The sequence below is a fragment of the Heliconius melpomene genome, chromosome 13, assembly GCF_056956725.1.
Source record: "Heliconius melpomene rosina isolate 202511_hmr_F chromosome 13, ASM5695672v1, whole genome shotgun sequence".
NCBI classification, from domain to species: Eukaryota; Metazoa; Arthropoda; class Insecta; order Lepidoptera; family Nymphalidae; genus Heliconius; species Heliconius melpomene.
In genome coordinates, this window is record NC_140401.1 from 17,446,133 (window position 1) to 17,468,306 (window position 22,174).

The window sequence follows — 22,174 nt, forward strand, 5'->3', positions numbered from 1 at the left end:
ATTTATGAATAAAAATGGCATCTTAAAATACCTTTTTTTAAAAAAGTATCTTTTAATTGTTATTATCACAAAATCACATTCATAATTATTTTTTCATTTAATAACATTCTCGTTCTCTACAAAAGTAGAAGGTTAATAAGAAAATTAAAATTTCCATTTTAAGCACATTCCTTTCGTTTTATTAAAGTAATATTCCTAATATGGCATTTTCGGTGTCTTAGAAGATATTTTTGTGACAGAATTAAGTTATTTCTATATGCCAACGATAATATTCCTGTCTATAAGTACGTCTGCACGTAAATATTTTTTTAGCTTCACGCTGTATCTCTTATAAAGGTAGTCAGTGGGCACCTGGGAACCTGGAAATCTATTGTTAACATACTCCGTCCCGCTAAGATATTTCCGGTCCCCAAGATTCGCCGCCGGATTCTAGAGACATTGCGGGTTAGGTGGCGGAACTCAACGCCCCGTTTTGTCTCATTACCAGAACGAGAAAATGAAAATATTAAATATTTCATTTCGTCATAAAAATCGAACCCACAAACTGTCGCGCTTACAGTCGCACGCTTTTTATATGTTTTTTGAAATATGCGGGATAGAGCGTGAAGCTTAAAAAACAAGAATAGCAATCAAAATATAAACACAAAAAAAGCGTTAACCATTTGTATGGAATGGAAATATAAAAATCTTTCAGTAAAACCCAGTCTCAGAGACAAATTTAATTTTATTATACGTCTTGTAGATTCAGCAGCAAAATGACTTTGTCCATCGCTTATAGCCGACAGTAACGAGTTTTGCCCGTCACAAGTAAGGCATAACTCTATTTTTCCACTTTTTGCGGAAAATCGCTTCGCAGAAATGGTCTTGTTCAGGAGAAATTGTATTTTGTATTATATCTGGCTGTAATGGGTAGCTGGAGATATTAACAATTGCTTAAAGGATTGTTGATTGTGACTATCTTGCAACTAGGCTTTAAATTCAGATTATAATTGGTGTGATAAAATATAATTTTAGCGTTTTTGCTTTCCACTATCCACTGCTCTATGACACTACTATATCTTACAGAAGTAAAAGCAATCGTTGTGGGTTCGATGTGTACTCGGGAGACTTAGTATATTCAAATTATTTTAATTTCACCATTCAAGACAACGAGTGTCGTTAAGTTCCGCGACTCAACACGAAATGTCTAAATAATTGGACGGAAAGTGGGGTACGGAGTAAATATTTGGTTCGTACCATACCATAGTCATCAAGAAGAAAATATATCCGACAGCAAAATTCTTTAATCAAAATAAAAAATATTTTTTAATTCAAAATAAAGAATTTTAATGTTGAAAAACATTTAACAGAGAGTTTCTGCACTAGGTACATTCTCTCTCTAATCATAATAAAATATGCAAGAAATATAATAATTTAAAAGTTATCATATAATTACTTTTAAAATTAAAATACCAATAATTCCCAACCACGGCCACGGTCGGATTAACACTTTAATTTTGTAGGTGAAATGAAAGCAGATTAAATTAAGGGTATATATTTAAAATGTAAAATCTACCTCGCCTCTTGACCGGCTTCTGACCCTCCACGTTGACCTGCATATAACTCTATGGGCGGTTTTAAAACTTATTTTATGATTTAATAAGGAAAGTTTTGTGTTAAAACTCTCCTACCATTTTTTAGCTTCTCGCTATATCCTGCATCACATATGCGAAAGGAGTAAAGATGGAAGTGTTTTAATGGGAACGGAGTTTCATAACACTACGTTACCATGTTCCCTCTGTATGTGAGACACAGTGAAACAGGTAAAAGAAACACACAGGAAAGTCCAAACAAACAAATATGCGGACAGCTACTAGTTTATATTATAGTAATACTAATATATACTCTAACTATATTTTAAAACCCCAAATTTCTCCACAGGGACAATCTTTCAATCAATCAATATTTTTTTCCACATAAGTAAAGAAAAGAAAGGATTTCTAATCTAGGAACAAGAAAAGATTCGCTGTCAAATGATCTCATACACACTCGAGTTTCAAAGCTCTACATCGTATTTCTTTTACCCTTCGTGTTACGTCCCATTAGCGGGATAAAAGGTTGATAAGTTATATTAACTCGATCTGTAGATACTTAGATACTAATATGTAGGCTTTTGTGTGTGTCTCATACAATTTTGTTCTTGTTTATAGATTTTTCGGATTGTGATGAATAATAGGGTAGGTAAAGAAACTAGCGTTAAGATACTCAGACACGTTTTACACTTTCCAATTAAAGGAACAATTGTGAAAGAAAATGAATAATTAAATAATTATTCTATGTAAAATTTAATTACAATTTAATCTTTTCATAATAGTTTTCTTTTTAATTATTATTTTCGTCGTAGCTCTTGTCTTGTGTATAATTTTTTAGCATAATAAGAATTCTTACTCTTGAGTCTTATTTCTTTTTCTCAATTTTTTTGATTGCTTCACGCTATATCCAATAATTAGCGTTAAGTCACTCTGTTCCCCTTAGCAGAAATCAAAACCCATAACCGACGTTTGTCTACGAAGGTTAGGTTATATTGGATATAACCCACTTTACTTGCGGTCAGAGTTACTTCAAGGCTTTACATTGTGTCATGCGTCATACATAGCTGTTAATTATTCTCATTTCTCCATGTGGGGAAAGTTGCAGGTAAAATATATTAAAGATATTAGATATTAGTAGATATAAAATATATGTAAGATAAAAATCCGTTGTTTTGTAACGGCAAATAGTCGCTTAAACGTATTGAGCCGTAGAAAAGGCAATCTGCAAGTTTTGATATAAAGTCCAAACTCGAAGCATTTGCTGGCTTCCTCTTTAAAAAGTTGTACATACGAGTTGTATTACGTCACCTGCCTTTGCAAGTTGAAACTCTACTCTATGGAAGTTATTTTTTTTAATTTTATTTTAAAGGAATGTTATATTAATGCTCGTCCAAAATTAAATATTGGGATATAGGGAAAATATATAAAAACGATAAAATATAATGCGATATTGGGAAAAAATATTGTAACTGGCAACAAGGCTAAGCGTGGCGCTGAATTCTGGTAATAAACGCTTAATGTCTCGAGAATCAGGTAGTGCGTGGGACGGAGTTATTTTAAAATCTCTTTTCCTACTCTGCTGTAGATAATTATGCGGGATACAACGTGAAGCTAAAAAATAATAGTATGTGCAATTCTTACTTTAAATTTCTTAAAACAAAAGAAGATAAAACAGAATAATTTAAAAATCTTTCATTTCACGTATAAATTCACAGAATCACAAGTTTTGTTTCGAACAAAGTTTCCAAACTCGCTCCGGCAAGTTTACCAAATGTCAAAGTCTTTGTATAACGATTACGATGTCATGTACGTACTCGTGGCTATAACAAGTAGATCTTCCAAGATATACTTTCTTTCTTTATCTTTTGTTTTACAAAATATATCTTCAATTTTTTAAAGCTTTACGCTTACATAATCGTGGTCACTATTTTTTAGGATCTAATAGTATAAGAATAATATTTTAAGCATCTATGAGGGAGATCATTCGAAATAATATTGAAATCGTAATTTTGAATTAAACTATTTAAAATGTATTAATCGCGTATTTTAGAATTTCAAAATATAAATTTCAAAATTAAAAATATTTTTTAATAAATATTTCTTTTAACTTATACCACATCTAAACGTGTATCTGAAATGTATTTGGAGGCATCTTTTGTTTTGTACTTTGCGCAGATGGTACCCACAACCGAATGTAAATGTATATTACATTAAACTTACATATAAATCCATTTTTTAAGTGATGTTTTCTAATAGCGATATGCACAACCGACTGGGGGTTTGATTCTCACTGGAGGAAATTAAATATTTTAATTTCTTCGCTGTGATAACGAGGTAAAGCGCGGCGTTGAGCTCCGCCACTAAGCACGCAATGTCTACTTTAAAAAATAATTTTTTGTAAAAAATATTTTTATTAATAGATATTGATGAATGTAATAACGACATATTCAACGGTTGTTTTTTGTTGATAAGACGTATCTAGAAATTAATTTGGAGTAAAAATAGCAACATATTTAACTTACTTCTCGAGTGGGAATCGAACCTAAAGTCTGTCACGTTAGTTGTTGCAGTAAACGCCACGACTGACCATGTTCTGAATGGTGTGTGAATTGCTCCCTAGATAACACCAATAAATTAAACTATCTAAGCGTAGTGTATTTGTCTAAACAAATAAAAATACCGAGAATTTGACAGTACACTAACACTATAAATACTTAAAAAAATAATTTCCTCGTGTGACAATCGAACCCACGATCATCGCGTTTACAGCCGCTGCACCACGACGGAAATTTCAGAATTTTTCTAGAAAGCAATGTAAAATTTAAGCATGAAAATGCATAATATTTATGTTGTACAAAACTTGTTTTTCTTTAAGCTAACGTAATCTTTTTAGCTACGGCTCTAGAAAGTTCTCTGGAAAATTTTCTTTCTTTCCTGCTACGCTCAATTTGGGGATATATATTAAAAATTGTAAAGTTTGTGGTCTGCGTAAAGAATATTTCTTCGCTATACAATAAGCAGAATCTCTTAAAATTGACGAAAAGTGAAGAAGGTAATCAATATAAAGATGGAATAGAGACTATCGTGGCGCAGTAATACAGCGGCTTACTGTAAAGACAACAGGTTGTGAATTTGATTCCCTCCCGGAAATGAATATGTCTGAAAAAAATAGACATTTCTATTCTATATACTCTGGTACTGAGGTAAAGCGCGGCGTTGAGTTCCGCAACTCAACTTGAAATCATTGCGCCTTGAGAATTCAGCGTAAAGTGGGAACGGAATATCTTAACACTAGGTTCCCTGGCTGTGTGAGCAGAAAATAGTGCTTAAGGAAAACAAAAACAAGCAGTCTTTCGAATGCGTGTAAAGGAGAACGAGTGTCTGATTTATTAATAAAAATAAAAATTATATATATGAAAGTAATTCAAATAAATATAATTAGAAAACAAAGGATAGCGTTAATAAAAAAAAACTTTTATAAAAGTTACCAACAGCTCAAATATTAGGAAAATTTCGATTCATATTTTCTGTTTATTTCCGTTCTGAATTGTTGTTACACTATAATTTTGGTTAAACGTTCGAAGTTGTAATGTCCCGGAAAATATACGGTTGGAAATATTGTTTTTTCAAAGTGGCGTTATTATTGCATACTTTATTATTTTAGCTTCACGCCTTTTCCTGTAACCAGCATGGGTAGGCTGAGGGCACTCTTTCTCTCTCACACTGGAGTGTTAGGACACTCCGTTCTTTAGTCTCTAATTTTAGATACATAATTATATAGTTATTTAGTAGCGCTAGTAAGCGCGGTTATAAGTTCGATTCCCACTCGAAGTAATGAAAAGAGAATGGAGTGTCTTAACATTAGTTTCCCAAGATGCAGTATCAAACCAAAAAAAGTATCACCTTTTGAAGTACGTCTCTACTCTATTACACTAGGTAAGAATCGACAAATTAAAGACGGAGTGTTTCTATATTAAGTCACGTGGCATTTTATATTCGGTCAGTTCATTTACTTTTTTAATTTTTTTAACAAAATATGGCGTTTTGGTTGACCTATTCCGTACAAATATCCGGTATATCCAAAAATCTTAGAGTATATATATCTCTAGTAGAATACGTACAAAAACCAGTAAAAAAACGGGTAAAAATCTTTAAAAATGTTACAAACAATAGGCAGTAAAAAACTACTGGTGTGTTATTCTAAAACCATACAACGATTTTCCTTTTTGAATGCGTCTGGGAAGGGTTGGAAGAGGTCTCAAGGGATTTTAGTTGAATAGTATCGAAATGCTAAACAAAAATATACCTATTTTTATACAAATAGAGTTCATTTTCGATTGCTTTCGCTACGTTAATTTAATATTGAATTATGTAGGTGACTCTATATTTCGGATTGGTCTCAAGGTTTTATTTGGTCCTATTATTTTTATATTATATAATTTTTGTAATAGATTGATGTTTAATATTTCTGTTTCTTTTTTTACACAAATTATATTGTTTATTCAAATTTTAAGGTATCAAGCAGGTTCATGATATAACAAAATAAACACATGCAATGGAGATTACTTGTCGTTTTAGTAGAAAGTGGTTAACGAATTTATCAAAGCACTAGGTCCCTAGTGGTAGCAGTATTTCGAATCGTGTAGCGGAGAACGTCAATGTCTTGACTCTACATTCTCTTACTAACCCGCTGCATGTTGTTTCAATGCGTGATAGATTCACGTTCTATCCCAGATTATCCTATATTACATTGACATTGCCCGCAGCATCTATTGAAAGTACATAATAATAATAATTTCAATCTGTACCGCAATGCAACGGAACTCAACGCCGCGTTGTTGCTTCATCATATAAAATATTAAATATTTCATTTACTCAAGTGCGAATCGAATTCACAACCTATCGAGCAGTCACACGCTTATGCCCCTACGCCGTGCTAGACCCCATTTAAATAACTTCAACACTAAATGAATCACTTGACACCCTCAATCCCCTAATCCTCAGGATAAAGGTTCGGTATAACTTTCATTCAGACTAAATCAAAGTCGTCAGAACTACTGGGTCTCACAAAGCGCTATAACCCTTCCACTTAAGATAGTCAAAGCTATTTAGCCAATGAAATATTTTTGCATACATTTGAATTTTAATAGAATAGTAAATTGTGTTTCCTTTACTAGAAAATTTTGAAATGAGCACAACTCATTCTATATTTGGAGTATATCCATAGAAATGGATAAAAGATTGGGGTTTATCTTTTTTTTTGTTCAGCTAGATACGAAAAGAGAATACGATTATATTTTCTATTTTGAAGTCAATATTTGTTTCAGTTTCTCGCTATGTCCGCATATAGCAGGGTATGTAGAAGGAAACTTACGTTAAGACATTCTATTACACATGCTCCTTCCAATTTTTACACATTGCACGTTGAACCCCCAATCGAATCCACAACAATCGTGCTTATAATTAATCACTTTGAAACTACGCCACGACGTAATATCAATTAAGTAAAATAATATTCGACGAAAGGCACTTATCCCAATCAAAATCAAAACTTTAAAGGGGTAAAATGACAAATTGATATAAAATAAAGGCATTAGTCGAAAGGCTAATTCGAAGACAAAGCAAAGTATTGGTGACACCGAAAACCTTTTCACAAAACGTGACGCAAATAGGATTAATTGAGCGTCCATTGTCGTCGGATCGAACGAATTTTGTTTGGATAAAGCCTAATTGGACCTTATTAGGATTTTCATTCGTTCATTCATTCATTCATGTATTTTCTATAGGTCTGTGGTAAAGGAGGCGGCGTCAGTGAATGATTTGATATTTTTATTTTTGTCGTTTGATAGTATATTAGATACATTATTTAAATAATTTATTCGTTAATTTGTTTATATTAAATTTTCTTGTTAACCTGCCTAAATGATGGAATTGGTACGGAAGTTTCGGTAGGCACTTACAGTACTATTACTTCGGGAGAATATTTTTATATGTTTCATTACTTAGTGAATGAGATAGATGACAGACTACACACAGACAAAACTTTTGAACTAAAAGTTGAAATTTGATAGGAAAAATTATTAGAAGAAATTTTATTAGAAGGCACTCCCCTATACTTTCTCTCAATAGTGATTCATTTCCTTGTTCTGACAAGAAGTTAAGGCGCGGCGTTGAGTTTATACAGCACTAGAATTTACCTGTGGCTTCGCCCACGTATTCAAATGGAGTTTAGTTTTAATGGAGAAATAATTATGGACGATATATTATAGCATACTATAAGTATTCGAGATTATATATAGCATTACATACTGCTGATTGCAATGAATTACATATTACGATGTATCCCTCACAAAGGGAGGGAGCCTGGGAATCTAATGTTAAGTTAGTTCCATTAAAAAACTTCCCATCCTCACTTTCCGCTATTCTGTTGCTCCGCTGTAATGTTCTGGAAGTATTGAGTGTTAGGCGGCGGAACTCTGGAAATCAAACCTATAAGCTGATGGTTTACAGTCAATGTATTGACTCATGGACTATTCAATTCAAACCTGTTAGCGTAGTTTCTGAAATTGTCAATTTTATATCATTAGTATAGATACATTCTTGTTACAAAAAGCTGAAACAAAATTACAGTTAGTCCACAATCCAGCTACTATATAAGGCAGTAGCCCAAATAGATTTACAGGATTAAACAAAAGGTTGTAACGGAACACGTACTCGCAGGAATGTATCAAATTTATAATCTCTGTTGGACCAACTTCTACATTATTAATACCAACTCTTTCAGTATTCATTTGTGAATAAGAAATTAGATTTCACCTAGTTCGAATATGATAATTTTATATAGTATTATGTTATTTATTTATGAATATAAATCTTTTGAACAAATAAACTAGCAGCCCACTCACGGCTTTCCCCGGAATGTCCAATGGGCCAGTCAAACCTAGACCGGCCTCGGCGTAAACAGAGTTTTGAATTATTTTAATTTTATATTTTCTCTAAAAGTAACATCCAAATTTCATGTTATAAAAGCCAGAGCTTATCTTTATTAAATTTGCTCGAAGCTACGTACTTAGTAAGTATATTACGGCAGTTCGAGGGTAACTAGGCAGAACTTGAAACTTGTGTTAAGACACTCCGTTTCCCACTCACCGCCCAATTATCGAGATAGGAGCTTTGTAACTAAATTTATAGTAGTCACTAAAATATATATTAATAGAATGTTTCGTATAAAGTAGCCCAGTTAACACCACTTACTTAATTAAAATATTGGTGTATACAATTTAATACACCAATATAAGTAAGCTGGCACACTTCCAAACAACTACGGCACAGAACTAACGATGCGAATTGAAATGTAATGAAGTAATTACTATAATTAAATATTTTGAATTTTATATCAAAAGATTATTTTCATTGATTTTGTTGCTGTGTAGTTATATACCGATGATTGTGGATTCGATTACAACTCTCAGGTATGTATATGTTTAACTTCAGGCTGTACCCTTCATATGCCTTTGCTTTACTTTGTTCCACAAATTAAAAAAAAATACAATACGTAGTTTATGTACAGACCAATGCCTACAGACAACAGCCCCATTGTCACTAAAAGGTATTTCCCCTTATTGGGAATTGAACCCACAACCACGACGCTTACAATCAGACGATTAGGTATGCGTGATCGCTTATGTTCTTACACAAAAGTTTCATTCAATCAAATTATAATAAATAAATGGAACGGAGTGATGAGTCACTTTTTTTCCTTGCCTAAGTGCAATTAGAGGATGGACAAAATTAAAAAATAAATTCCGTAAATTGTACACAAATTGTTGTAAGGCTTCGAAGCCTTATATCTCAATCTGTTAACTTCTTAAGTAGCTAAGTGTTGAAACAATATTACTAAGCGGATTTCTTCGATGTCAGCTTAATTATATAGGTCACTGTTATGAAAGCGAAATAAAAAAGTAACTGATTTTTTATTTATTTTTTATATAGTCCAAGATATTTATTTTTATTTTTTTAGCTTCACTCTGTATCCCACATAAAGTAGGGTATACAGAGGAAACCTAGTTTTAAGACATTCCATTTCTCATGCACCGGGCAACTGTCAAAAATTTATATGTTGAGTAGTTGAACTCAACGATTATTTTTTTTCTAGTTTTACGGATATCATTTTTAAAGAGAGATAAATATTTTGTTTCAGTTATATTAATATGGGAAAAAAACTTTCAGCTTTTCTCTCTATAGCAGGGTAAGCAGAGGAAACCTAGTTTTAATATATTTTGTTGCCCACTCAGGTTCCATAATAAGCTATAATGTTTTTCAGTTCATGATTTATCTAAAACATAACATTGCGTTCTTATAATTATTTATGTCTGTTTCGGTGCTTATATTTTATAGAATATACTAAGCATTGTTTACTTTGAATCTAATAAAATCATTATTAATTTGTAAATTTATTATGTATTATAATTTTAATAGATATTTGTATTATTAGTTTTTCATAAAATTATTTATTATATTCAGTTTAGGGGACCATTGTGGTGCAGTGGGACATCGTCTGACACCATGCTTGTGGCTTCGAGCCCCACTCGGGGCATGAGTTATTTTCATTTCTAAATTCTGGCAGATATATATAAGTTCATATAACGAAGAAACAACAAATACAACAAAACAAAAATGATTCAGAATATAAAAAAAACACTAATCTTTTTAAATGTCCTTCCGTTTCAACAATGAAGCAAGATAAAAAGGGGTCATATTCTGACCAGAAAATCCAACCGACGAATATTCAACACAATCCTCTTTGCGTGTTTCCCTGATTTTCGTTATTTACGCCTTCAAAGGTTCAACAAGAACTCGGTCAGAACACAATTTCTTTCGCAAATGGGTGACGATAATAATTGAAGATGATTCGTCCGGTTCTATTGAATCACGAATTAATGCTGGCTAAGCGCTACAAATCAAATTGGTAGATTTCGGAGAATACATTGCACCAATGCAAAAGGTTTTTATGGTGAGAAAAGCCATTTTTAGGAGCTTTTATGGTGATTAAGTGTCATGGTTTTTAGCAGTGCCTATGAAATATTTCTGTATTTTTTCATTATTTTTTTATCAATAATTTATTCCATCCATTTCTGGTAACTACAAATAGTTAAAACATATTATATTTTTGGTATTGATGCCTGTCGTCGCGCAGGGAGGACAAGTGTGCGAATGAACGTATAGGTTGTGGGTTCGATTCCTCCAGTGGCAAAGTGGGGACTGAAAAAGATCTAGTACGTACAGTTATCACGCGTCATAAAATGATAGAAGTTGCAATCATGGGAGTGATTCTTCAGTCGGAATCACGGCTGACATCATAACTTTTAACGAACCGCTACGGAGCGAACGCCGTTTGGTGGTACGTATGTATGTACGTACGAGTATATTGTATGTACATATATATCTAAATATTATATATGATGCCGGTCAACTAAAAATAAGCCGTTTGAAATATTCATATTGAAAATTCTGATTGAAATATAGATACTGAAATTTATACATCTAAAAATATAATAATTATTGTTAGTTTATAAGACTAGAATACTCTGACTACTGTTTACTGACTTTGTGTACTGAGTTGCGGAGCTCAACCCCGCAACACGCAACACGCAATGCCTACAGAGTTCGGCACAAAATGGGAAATAGTACCTCCATTTCCTATTTTCTTAATAGCAACGAAAGGTACTACCACTAGGTTTCCAAATTCTCTCTGCCTACCCTGCTAATGTGCTATGTGTGGTATACGGTTTCAACCTAAAAAAATCCCGAAAGTAAAGAACGCAATCTGAATATCAGATCTTACAAAATGTCTCAAGTGTCTATCCAACACTTACAAAAGATACTTCCAATAAATAAGAACCAAAAAGCTCACTAAATTCAAAGAACATTATTATCACACGCATCACGTTATCGCTCCGCTACGCCGGAGTGTGTAATAGTTCAAACGGACCGGAAAATTTCAAAGCGTTCCCGCACTTATTTTATACGAAAGTTGGGAAAGGAAAAACAAATGAGGCTCAGTAAAAAGGTTTTCAAGAAAGTTTCTCTTGGAACGATTTATGTGACACAGTGTCGGTGCTGTCGAATATTCTTATTATACTCGTAATACATACGGTTATACGTATAAATATTATATTAGGTTTTCTTTAGCTTTAAGCTGTATCATGTCACGTATATCATATTACATAGCATTATCTGCAGAATTATGGCGGAACCTAACACTTCGTTATCAGCACGAGTAAATTAAAAATATTTAGAGAGCCTTTATTTTACCAGTATTAAAAAATTAAAACAACCCATACTCACGTTTACAGAACGAATCCACAAACTATACAACTGAATCACGCTGTTGCAATCGCATAAACAAAGTTCCCTACTGTGTGTATCGCAATCCATAACATTGCAAGTTTCTGCGTTCCCGCCCTCCCGACTCTCGGGACAATATCTCGAAGGTCTTTGTATTTCTATTGATTGCCGGATTAACGTTAAGGCCTATCATATAAACTGTGATCCTTATTGTTGCCAATATTTTTCTTATGAGATATGTAAAACTAGATGATACTCCATACATTGTTTGTTGTATTTCTTTTGTTGTGTCTGTTTAGGAAGAAAATACAATATATTTGTGATGAAGCCGTCGTGGCACAGCGGCACGCTGTCTAACTGTAAGCGCGACGGTTATAAGTTCCATTGTCACTTAGGTGAATAAATCATTTTCTTTTCCTTCTTCTGGTTGCATGCTAGAATTGTCGTATTTCACCATTAAACAAGCATGTTTCGAAAATAAGGGCAGTGCCATGGGCTATCCATCGTGTTGCGGGAAAGGGCGTGAAAAAAGAATAAAAAGTTAACAAAGTATTAAAATAATAATATGAAATTAAAATATTCAAGTTAAATATAGAGTAAAATACGAAATAATTTCACTTAAACTAGGCTAGGCTTGTGCAGTCCTTTCACCAAAGTCCAAGTCAAAACATTTTATCATATAAATGAAAGGCAGAAATTATAGAGATTGCTTAGATTAAATAGTGCATAAATGACGTCATCGTGGCGCTACTAACAAGTGTTTCATTTTGCAGGCGATGTTTATCAGTTGTACGTTTTTTATATTTTTTAACTTTACGCTATACCCTCCTCATAACAAGATAGGGGTAACTTGGGAACTTAATGTTAGGACACTCCGTTCTTCATTCAAATTTCCTTTTCGCAGTTTCCGCGAAATTCTCAAAGCATTGCGGATGGCGGAACTCAATGGAGCGCTTTGTCCAGAGTGAAGAAATGAAAATAAAAAATATTTCATACCCTCGAGTGGAAATTGAACCGCGTTTAAAGTCGCACCCTCGAGCCCCTGCGCCATGATTCCATTCCATTTGCTATATTTTCTAACAACAAACTATCCTTTATATTTCCTTACCTTAAATACTAGTTACATACAATTAATATCAAGGTATGAAATTTCAACTCGCACCAGGTAGACGTAGAGCGATGACCTACTTCACGTAAAAAAGTTTGAGCAAGAACGAAAGTAAATTTTGAGGAGGCTATTATATAATTTAGTAGCTTCTTTTAGGTTGCTGCAGTGATGTGCGCGATAGTATTATTATTTTATATTTTATTAGCTTCACGCTGTATCCCGCACTAGTAAGGTAGACAGAGAGAAACTTCCATTCTTCACTTTCCGCCGAATCTGGAAGCATTACGTGATAAGTACTCAACGCCGTGCTTTCCTTGAGCCAAGATGCTGTTTAAGTTATTTTAAGCTGTCATGTTCCGTCACTTAACATGCAATATCTCAAAAGTAGAAAACGGAGTGTTCTATCACTATTTTTCCTCAGAGATACAGTAAAAAGGAAATAAAAATAAGCATTATCTCATAAGAAATTGAAACCATTTCCATATTCTTCTATTCTATAAACATGTCTACCACAAACTCGATAACTAATTTACATTAAGTAAGCCATATAGAATTTATCCCTTCGAAGACACTTTTAAGAAGTCCTGCTTAATATTCTGTTTGCAATCGCTTGGGGACTGAAGAAATATGTTATGAAATCATACTGGTATGAAAACGAAAAGAAAAATGCTTTAATGTAAGTCCAAGTGTCACTTTTTCTTGGGAAAAGTATGAGAATAGACTTGTAATTGAAATTTATGTTTACTATTCATAAAAATTCGATAAACTCATAAATATTTGAACGTAGCGAAATTTGAAACTAAAAATTTGAACCTCTTGAAAACAGTCTAAGAGGTGTGAATTCAAATTTCGCTAAGTTCAATTTTTTTAACGTTGCTAAAAGTCTTCCAAAATGTCTCTACGAAGTCAAATCCATTCTTCCGCAGTTCCTATCTTCCATCGCGCATATTCTTATCACAGCCTTACGTTAGGTAGGCGGTCTTTTATCTTATTTATTTTTATGAACCGCAACGGCGAACATTTCAACGCTTGGGTCAGTTTTATGTACAGCGTCGGTAAAGTGGAGAATTTTTAGTTATAATGGCCGTGTGAAATGTAATTTAGATTAATTTGAATACGTTAGGTATTTTTGTGTGGACTTAAAAGCTTTTAATCTATATATGTCCATAATTCGAGGCCAGTCGTGGTGCAGAAATACAAAGTGTGACTGTATTTCTGTTGTTGTTTCTGTTGTATTTCAGTGTGTTTCTGTGACTGGACATTTTCTTTGCTCTGGTTTCCGAAAAATAGGGAACCGAGGGTTTTAAAAGTAGGTTCCCTCTGCCTACTGTTTTCTACCTACCAATTTGAAAACACCGTGTGTCCAAAAAAAGTTCACAGTAAAAACAGATATATCAGGTTTAAAACATACGAAATATTTTTTTTCTCATACATTTTAACTACCCATTTTATTCTCTTTGAACATCAATTTTAATAATGGCCAACTGTATGCTTTTAGCTTAATTTATGTGCTGAGGCAATTAGTTATATTTTTCTTATTTCACAGCTTCACGTTGGATGTTAGAGGGAACCTGGGCACTTACTATTTTCGATCCGAATTGCACAACCGACGCAAACTTGTGCCCCTGCGATACAACTGGCCTCTATATTATTTCACTACATTACTCTAAATTACTTTCTTACATATTTTTCTATTACCGAAAAAAAAACACGATTTTCGTCTTAAAATTCACACACACAAAGCAGCGGGCAACGGCAAGTAAAACAAAGAAAAAATATTTCAAATACTTAAAGTCATAACAAAGATGTTTATAATTTTTTTTTGCGGTTTAAATTTGCAATCGCGTGTTTATTGCACTGTAATTATTGTAATAGCGTAGACACGCCTACCTGAAAGTGTCTGTAATTTTGAGAATACTAAATGAAAATATTAGTCATATGAAACTTGGTATAGAATAATTACAAAAACGTAATTTAGGAGCAAAATTACATAGTTCCAGTACATTCTTATTTATACGAACGTTAAATCTTGTTTCATCTGCTTTTCTTGTTGGATGGAAAACTTCTAGAGACTGTTTCAAATAAGATTTTATTTCAAAACTTTAAATTACATTTTTTTTCAAAGGAATGCACGTTTTTATTGCCTATTTGCGTTATTTCTTATTTTTTGTGTTGAATGAAATATTTTTATTATTTACACTTACTTTTGTTTATAGTTTTTGCATTTTTCTAGTAGGATTATCACTATTGCGTCCTCGGTGCCTCTCAGTTCAGCGGGCGGGTAATCCTTAGAAGTCTTGAATGGGTCTTTCTTTTTCTATTGTATTTATCTCAGTGCTCGGCATCCAAATTTCTTATCTTATTAATATTAAATCAAAATTACTTGTATTTAATATTTTAATCACCGGCAGTATGTAGGGAATGGAAATGTATAATTGGTTTCCAGGTAAGCTCTACTGTGTGCTTGATATAGTGGAAGCTTAAAAGACATAGCATATATAGTAAGGTATAGCGCGCATTAGTGATTTTTGTCACCGTGACTGTTGCGTCACCGTCACCGTGTACATTACACTAAATGAAGGTGCGCGCATTTGGATACGTGACAATTGGGTGACTTTTTGTCCGCGGAGGACGGCAACACGCCGGTGACGCAACTGTCACCGCGTCCATAGATTTGTATGCCCGTGCGCGCATTAGCAACTAAATGTCACCTCCCCCTTGCGGTTTCCATACTAGTCGTCTTCCGCATAAACATGAAACAGCAGCATGTTGCATTGCAGCACCGAATTTTTATTTCAAGAATGGCGTCAAGTTCATCACCAAGGCAAAACGTGTGTTTTCATGAAGATAAAATAGACAATGACAATACTGATTGACGAAATTGAGTTGAGGCCATTGCTCTAAGACAAATGAAAAGTTGAAAGCCAATATTTACTACGTTTGCTTTTTTTTCTATTTCTTAATATAAGTGCACAGACAACCATCTCTTCGAGATCCATTTTATCAAATGTAAAAAATTTCGTCACTGTCATCGTAAGTGCGTGCAGTCGCGAAATGTATGGTGACATGTCAGTGACAAAAAAATTATTGTCACCGTGACAAAAGTTACCAGTGCGCGCTAAGCCTAAAAGATAACATATATAGAAAAATAAGTCACTACGTCCTCTATATTACTTCTAAAATATCTGCTGCTGTTTAAGAAATGTGTAGAAAATATAAAGCTCACGCACATTGCACTGAAATTACACCAACATCAAAATAGAATTTTCTTATGACAAATACAAAAGAACATAAAAAATTCTGGCATTTAATTCCTTTATGAATCCGCACGAGATAACGTTTTTCAATATTCCTTTCAGTGTCACTGTCAAGAAAACGATAAGGGATATTAGATTTTTTTATATTAAAGGTAGAATTTCTAGGTACGAGCTTTTGTTCGGAGTTTTATAAACTTTTTTTTCACTTTCACGATGTATCCCGCATATAGCAGGGTAGACAGGGAACCTATTGTTAAGACACTCCCTTATTCTATACCTAGGAAAGGTAATGTTTTTTAAAAAACATATAAACATTTGAACGTAACTTGACTTGGTGACATCAACTATATATATTTTGGAGTCAATAAGTATTTTATAAATGAAATTTAAAGTAACATACTAGGAAAATCTCAAAATCGGTGCAAAAATCGTCACAGCCCCAAATGTTTCTAATTTACATAAGCTACTTCTCAACAAGGTTTACGAATTCCATTTCCGCAGTACATATTTCTATTATGCTATTTCAGTTATTTAGTATTCCATGTGTGTTTCTTGGATTTTTGGCCTATACTATATATGTGCTACGGTTCCACTTGGAATGTTTGGTTCAAATATTGCTGTTGCGGCGAAGTAGCACAATGACTGACTATAAACGCGATGGTTGTGAGTTCGTTAATAGAATATTTTTTTGTGTAAAAGTTGATTTTTAGCTCCCAATTTGTATAACTAGATATCTAGAGGGATCTGTTTCGCCTCGTCCACTGTCATCTTCATTCTTCATACGAGACTTTCATCATCCTGTATAATCGACATTGCATTCTCGAAGTCCAACTAAGATCTCCTCCTGAAGCTGATTGGTGAAAGTAGTAATTCAAGCCAAACTAAATGAAGAAAATATGTGAAATATAAATTAGAGTATATATCCTACAGAGTGGACTACGAACTCACAACCATTAATCTAATAATGAAATAGTCAATTGTGTTTAATATAAATTTAATATTAATTCCTATTATCAACCAAAAAATACAATGCAAAAATAATTTTTTAGAGAACATACAAAAATTTGTACGTAGCAGGATTTGAACCCGCACCTTCTCTTTCTTCGAAACGGTAGTAATAAGTTTGCATTGTAAAAAACAATGCACAAAAAAAATGTAATAACAGACATCTATCCGAATATACATGTCGCTCAGAAAGCATGTCACAGTATGAAAGGAACAATGTACGGAGGAATTAAGACGCCGTCGCAAAAGAACTTCGCTGGTGCAGTTAAAATGAAACCTACATTTTATCCTTCAAAACACATATGTACTGGTTTTTCAAATGAATTCTTAGATGTGTAGGGTAGACAATGCTTAGTAGGTAGTTTCTGTTTGGGGTTCCGTAGCTCAAAAAGACAATGGATTTTTTTTGTTTTGTCTATCTGTGTGTTCGTTGATCCACACATTTTCTCTAAGAAATAAATTTATATTGCAGTTCGAAAACTTGACGTTTACTTTATTTTTAAATTGTTAAATATATTTTATTGTTTTGAATATCGTCTTCCTATCCTCTATCAAGCTTGGAATTTTACACATTACACTTAACACGCAATGTCCGCTGGAATGTAGAGAACGAAGTGGCTTGTGCAAAGTCGGATATTCTCTCTGGCTATCGAAATCGTGAGATTGTTAACGAGACGGTTGTGGGTTTGATTCCCAATCGCGGGATTGAAATATTTAATATTTTCATTTTCTCGCTCTGGTAATAAGACAAAATGTAGCGATGGGAAAAATAGGCAACGGGAACGGAGTGTCTTAACAGTACCCACGTTGTATTCTTGTATATAGCAGGTCGTCTCTTTCTGCGGTGTGCGGGATACAGTGTCAGGCTAAAAAACTCCTGCTGTATTGGGGATAGGAGTTGTTTACTTACTTACTTACTTCCATGAAATTGAAAAATAAAATAAAAATAAAAAATCTATTTTAGATAAATACAAAACAATTCTCTTTTTATATCCAAACTTAAAACAAAAGTTTCCTACAAAAATTAACCCAATTACAGTTTTAATCAGTCTTCCGTTTAAAACGGTATTCCCGAAAGAAGTATGAGCATTTAACTCCAATTTGATTGCTTTTATGTTTTATTTTAAATTCCAATTACTCGAGTTCGTAAAGTATGGCGCGAGTTATTTGTTTAATTAAATAATAATACAGCTAAGTGATGGTTGACGCGTGTGATACAACATATACCTTTGTATGAAAATATCTTTTTTATTAAATAGGATATAATCATCATCATGCATGGATATAATTTATCAGCTTCACACAGGTAGCCAGTGAGAGTCTAGTGTTAAGACACTCTCCGCCCCCCCACTTTTTTATCTTAAATTAGTAGTGATACATATGCAGTAAAAAGGGTAAATTAAAGAAAATAATAGCTAGTCATAGAATAAAATTATCAAATATCACGTCAACTACATTAAAAAAATATTTAAATTCTTTCCTCCTGGCATTGCTCCCGGCGTATGTTGCCAGAGTCTGTCTTCCTGCTTCTATCTACTCCACTTTGAAAGGTCTGTAACGTGCTCGGTGGTTAGACCTCTCATGACCTGCATCACGACTTCCAATCAGCGCTTTCTTGGACGTCCGGGAGGTTAAACTCCAGGGATACACGTAGCAAAGCACTTCTATTCGACATAGTTCCTATGTCATAGGCCGGTCCACAATGTGGCCTTATCATCTCAGACGACACTCTTGGAGCTGTTGGACACTCTGATTTTAACAAAAAAAAAAAATATTTTAATTCCATCACGAGCTCTCGGGATCCATATTCCCACAACACTATATCAATATAATAAAAGCTTATATTATAAAGTTTCATTTGCCTAAAAGTTACCATTTCGGGGGGGCAACGGCAACAAATCTCGTAATTGACGTGTTCGTACATAAATAATGGAAATTGGACCCGAACACTTGAAAGGCCGGAATATCAATTGTATCGGAAAAGCTCTCGGCGTTCTTTTGTAAAACTATTTCAACTACAACGTCGAGCTTTTTGATCACGATTTCCGATGACTTTCGATGATGGTTGTGGTGTTTTTGAGTGTTGGGTTGTGGCTTTGATTTCTTTTTCTTTCAGAAATAATGTCTGACTGTGCGTCAACTAATACATTTAATTTTTTATGTATCTTGTGTGTTATACGTTAGCGCGTATACACTGGTAATTTAGTTATGTATCGGTCGCCTTAGAGTCAACCTTAAACAAAGCAATAATAAAGCAATGTTCTATGTTTGCATCTAGGAAATATAATTTAATAGGAAATTTTTAATGGTTTCATTATTATGAAAATACAAATGAAATTAAGGTTTATTTATAATTAATAAAACAAAAATAACCAAAAGTGTAACAAATACAACTTATTTATTCTTTTATTTATCTTATTTTCAAGGTAAATAGTATATTATTAAATTATACAACATTAAAAATTATAGAACAAACTTATTTATCTAAATAAAAAAAATCGAAATATTAAAGGGAGACAGGTACAATCTCAGAAAGTCCTATAAAAAAACTATCGCTTAACCAATTAATAAAGTTTAACTAATAATTCTATATTATTATTGGGAAACTGACTTTCTTTTTTTAATGTCGGTTAATAAAACCTTGTTAGAAGCATTCCTTTGTATAAAATTTTAATTTTTAACCACTATTAGATTATTATAAAAACGACCTAAATTTTTTATTTTACTGTTCCATTTTTAAGCAACAATGAGAAGGGAATAAGCATACTCAAGTGTAGCTCTCAGGCTGCTACATTCGACAAAATATTATTCATCTTTTTTCTTATTTGAAGACAGAATTTGATACTTGACAATCCTTGTCTACATGAACATATTTAGATCCACGCTGTAACCCGCATATAGCAGGATAAGCGGAGGGAATCTAGTGTCAACTCACTCTGTTCTTCACTTTCTGCCGAATTCTCGGGGCATGCAGGTTTATTGGCAGAACTCAACCTCGCGCCTCGTAACCAGAGCGAGTAAATGAAAAAATAAATATTTGAAATCCTCCAGTGGGAATCGAGCCCACGAACTGTCACGTTTACCTCCTGTGTCCCTGCGCCACGGCTGGCCTCAAATAGAAAATTTCAAATGTTATACGAAAATCCGTTTAACCTTTTTAAAACGTTGATCATTCCGACATGAAGCGATCTAAAGCTAGCTGTCGGTCTCAGACTCCGACAGGATTCATTTCGTATCGGATTGAAAAACTGTTTTATTTTTGTACGGGAAATGCTATTGGCAATGGTGAGTGGGCTTATTTGTGGTAGAACTATTACTTATATATAGCTACATTATTACCAGAAACTTCGTTTGCGTAGGTTTTAAGACGTAAAATGATAGATCATTTTTTCCCCTATCTTTGTAAGAATTTTGATAAGTCCTTTATTAATCCGGAGGGTTGCATGTTAAGTGTGGAAACTTAATGCCGCGTTCTGCCTCCCCCTATAAGAGCAGGAAAATCTAGAATATTCAACACTTTATTTCCCCGATTGGGAATCAACCCACAACCCCCGACCACTTTTGTGCCCCTGCACCAAAAATAACTTAACGGATGGGACAGCCTGGTCTCAATTTTAATAATGAAACGATTTTCATATAAACAATATTAATAAGGCGATAAAAGACAATGTTCCGTTTTAATCAATAAGAGAAGTACGCTTCATTATAAAGTACACAAAATGAAATGCTCGTCGATATATTCTTGACGCGATCTCCATTATCAACCCATTTTGCTTAACAACTTACAATGTAATAGGTATATATTGATACATATGTATGAGTGTTAGTCGTTATAGGGATGCCCATTTATTTGCAAATAATATCCATTTTATATCTCCATTTGAGTTAAAGCTGTGATCTATTATTTTTGGTTCGTCCTATATCTCGCACATAGCAGGTTATGTTCAGCCAACCTAGGAATATAGTGTTAAAGTGCTGTTTTTATTGGCGTAACTTAACTCTGCGCCGTATCGATTCATTATAAATACTACAAACTATTAGAGATCTTTCTGGCGCAGTAGGATAGTGTCTGATGTTAACGCGACGATTGTGGGTTCGATTCTCACTCGGCTAAATGAATCGGTTATTTTCATTTCCTCGCCCTGGCGACAAACTTAGCTTTGAATGTAGGCCATTCGATACGATGATTTTCTTTGCAAGTGTTACTGTTAATATTTTTTGTTTCAGATTTGACGTTCCACAAGCTGCTATACCTAGCTTCGTAGAAGGGTGAGGATTATTATTATTTCTTTATATTATTAATATATTATACCTAAATTAACAGAAATCATTCAAAATTGCACCTATTTAGCCATAGATATAGCGTAAAAATATTTATAAATATTATAGAGAAAATTATGTAAACGCCTTAAGCTGTATAAACAAAATAAGGGCCACCAACGTCTTAAGTCAAGACATTTGTTTCCGAATTCGGAAACATCGGTTTGTTGCTATTTCCTGTGTTCAAGTTATTATATCGGGGAAATTATATTATAATACTGCCATTTATGGTAATATTATAAAGCTGACGAGTTTATTTGATGAACGCACTCATCTCAGAAACTACTGGTTCGAATACGAAAATAATGTTTGTGGTAATTTGTCTATTTATTGCCTATATGTATATTATACAATAAGCCTAATATATATAGAGGTCACTCAATACGCTGCCTAAGAGTCCGGCGGTAAGTGGGGAGCGGAGTGTCTTAACACTAGGCTTCCTCCGCCTACCCTGTTGACTACATGTTGGATACAGCGTGAAGCTGAGAAAACAAATATTGATATAGAAAGTATTACTATTTAAAAATCCAAGCGCCACTTCGGTTATAATATAATGCTGCTGTATA

The 22,174-nt window shown here is 33.5% G+C and overlaps 1 protein-coding gene across 3 annotated transcripts in view; it reads left to right on the forward strand.

The window, feature by feature from the left end:
• LOC146533214 (uncharacterized) overlaps positions 1 to 22,174 on the forward strand; it is a 183,278-nt gene that overhangs the window by 56,228 nt on the left and 104,876 nt on the right. For all 3 annotated transcript variants that reach the window (XM_085196795.1, XM_085196794.1, XM_085196796.1), the window contains one exon: positions 21,516 to 21,557. The gene's annotated coding sequence lies outside the window, so the exon portion shown is untranslated. The remainder of the gene's footprint in view (positions 1 to 21,515; positions 21,558 to 22,174) is intronic.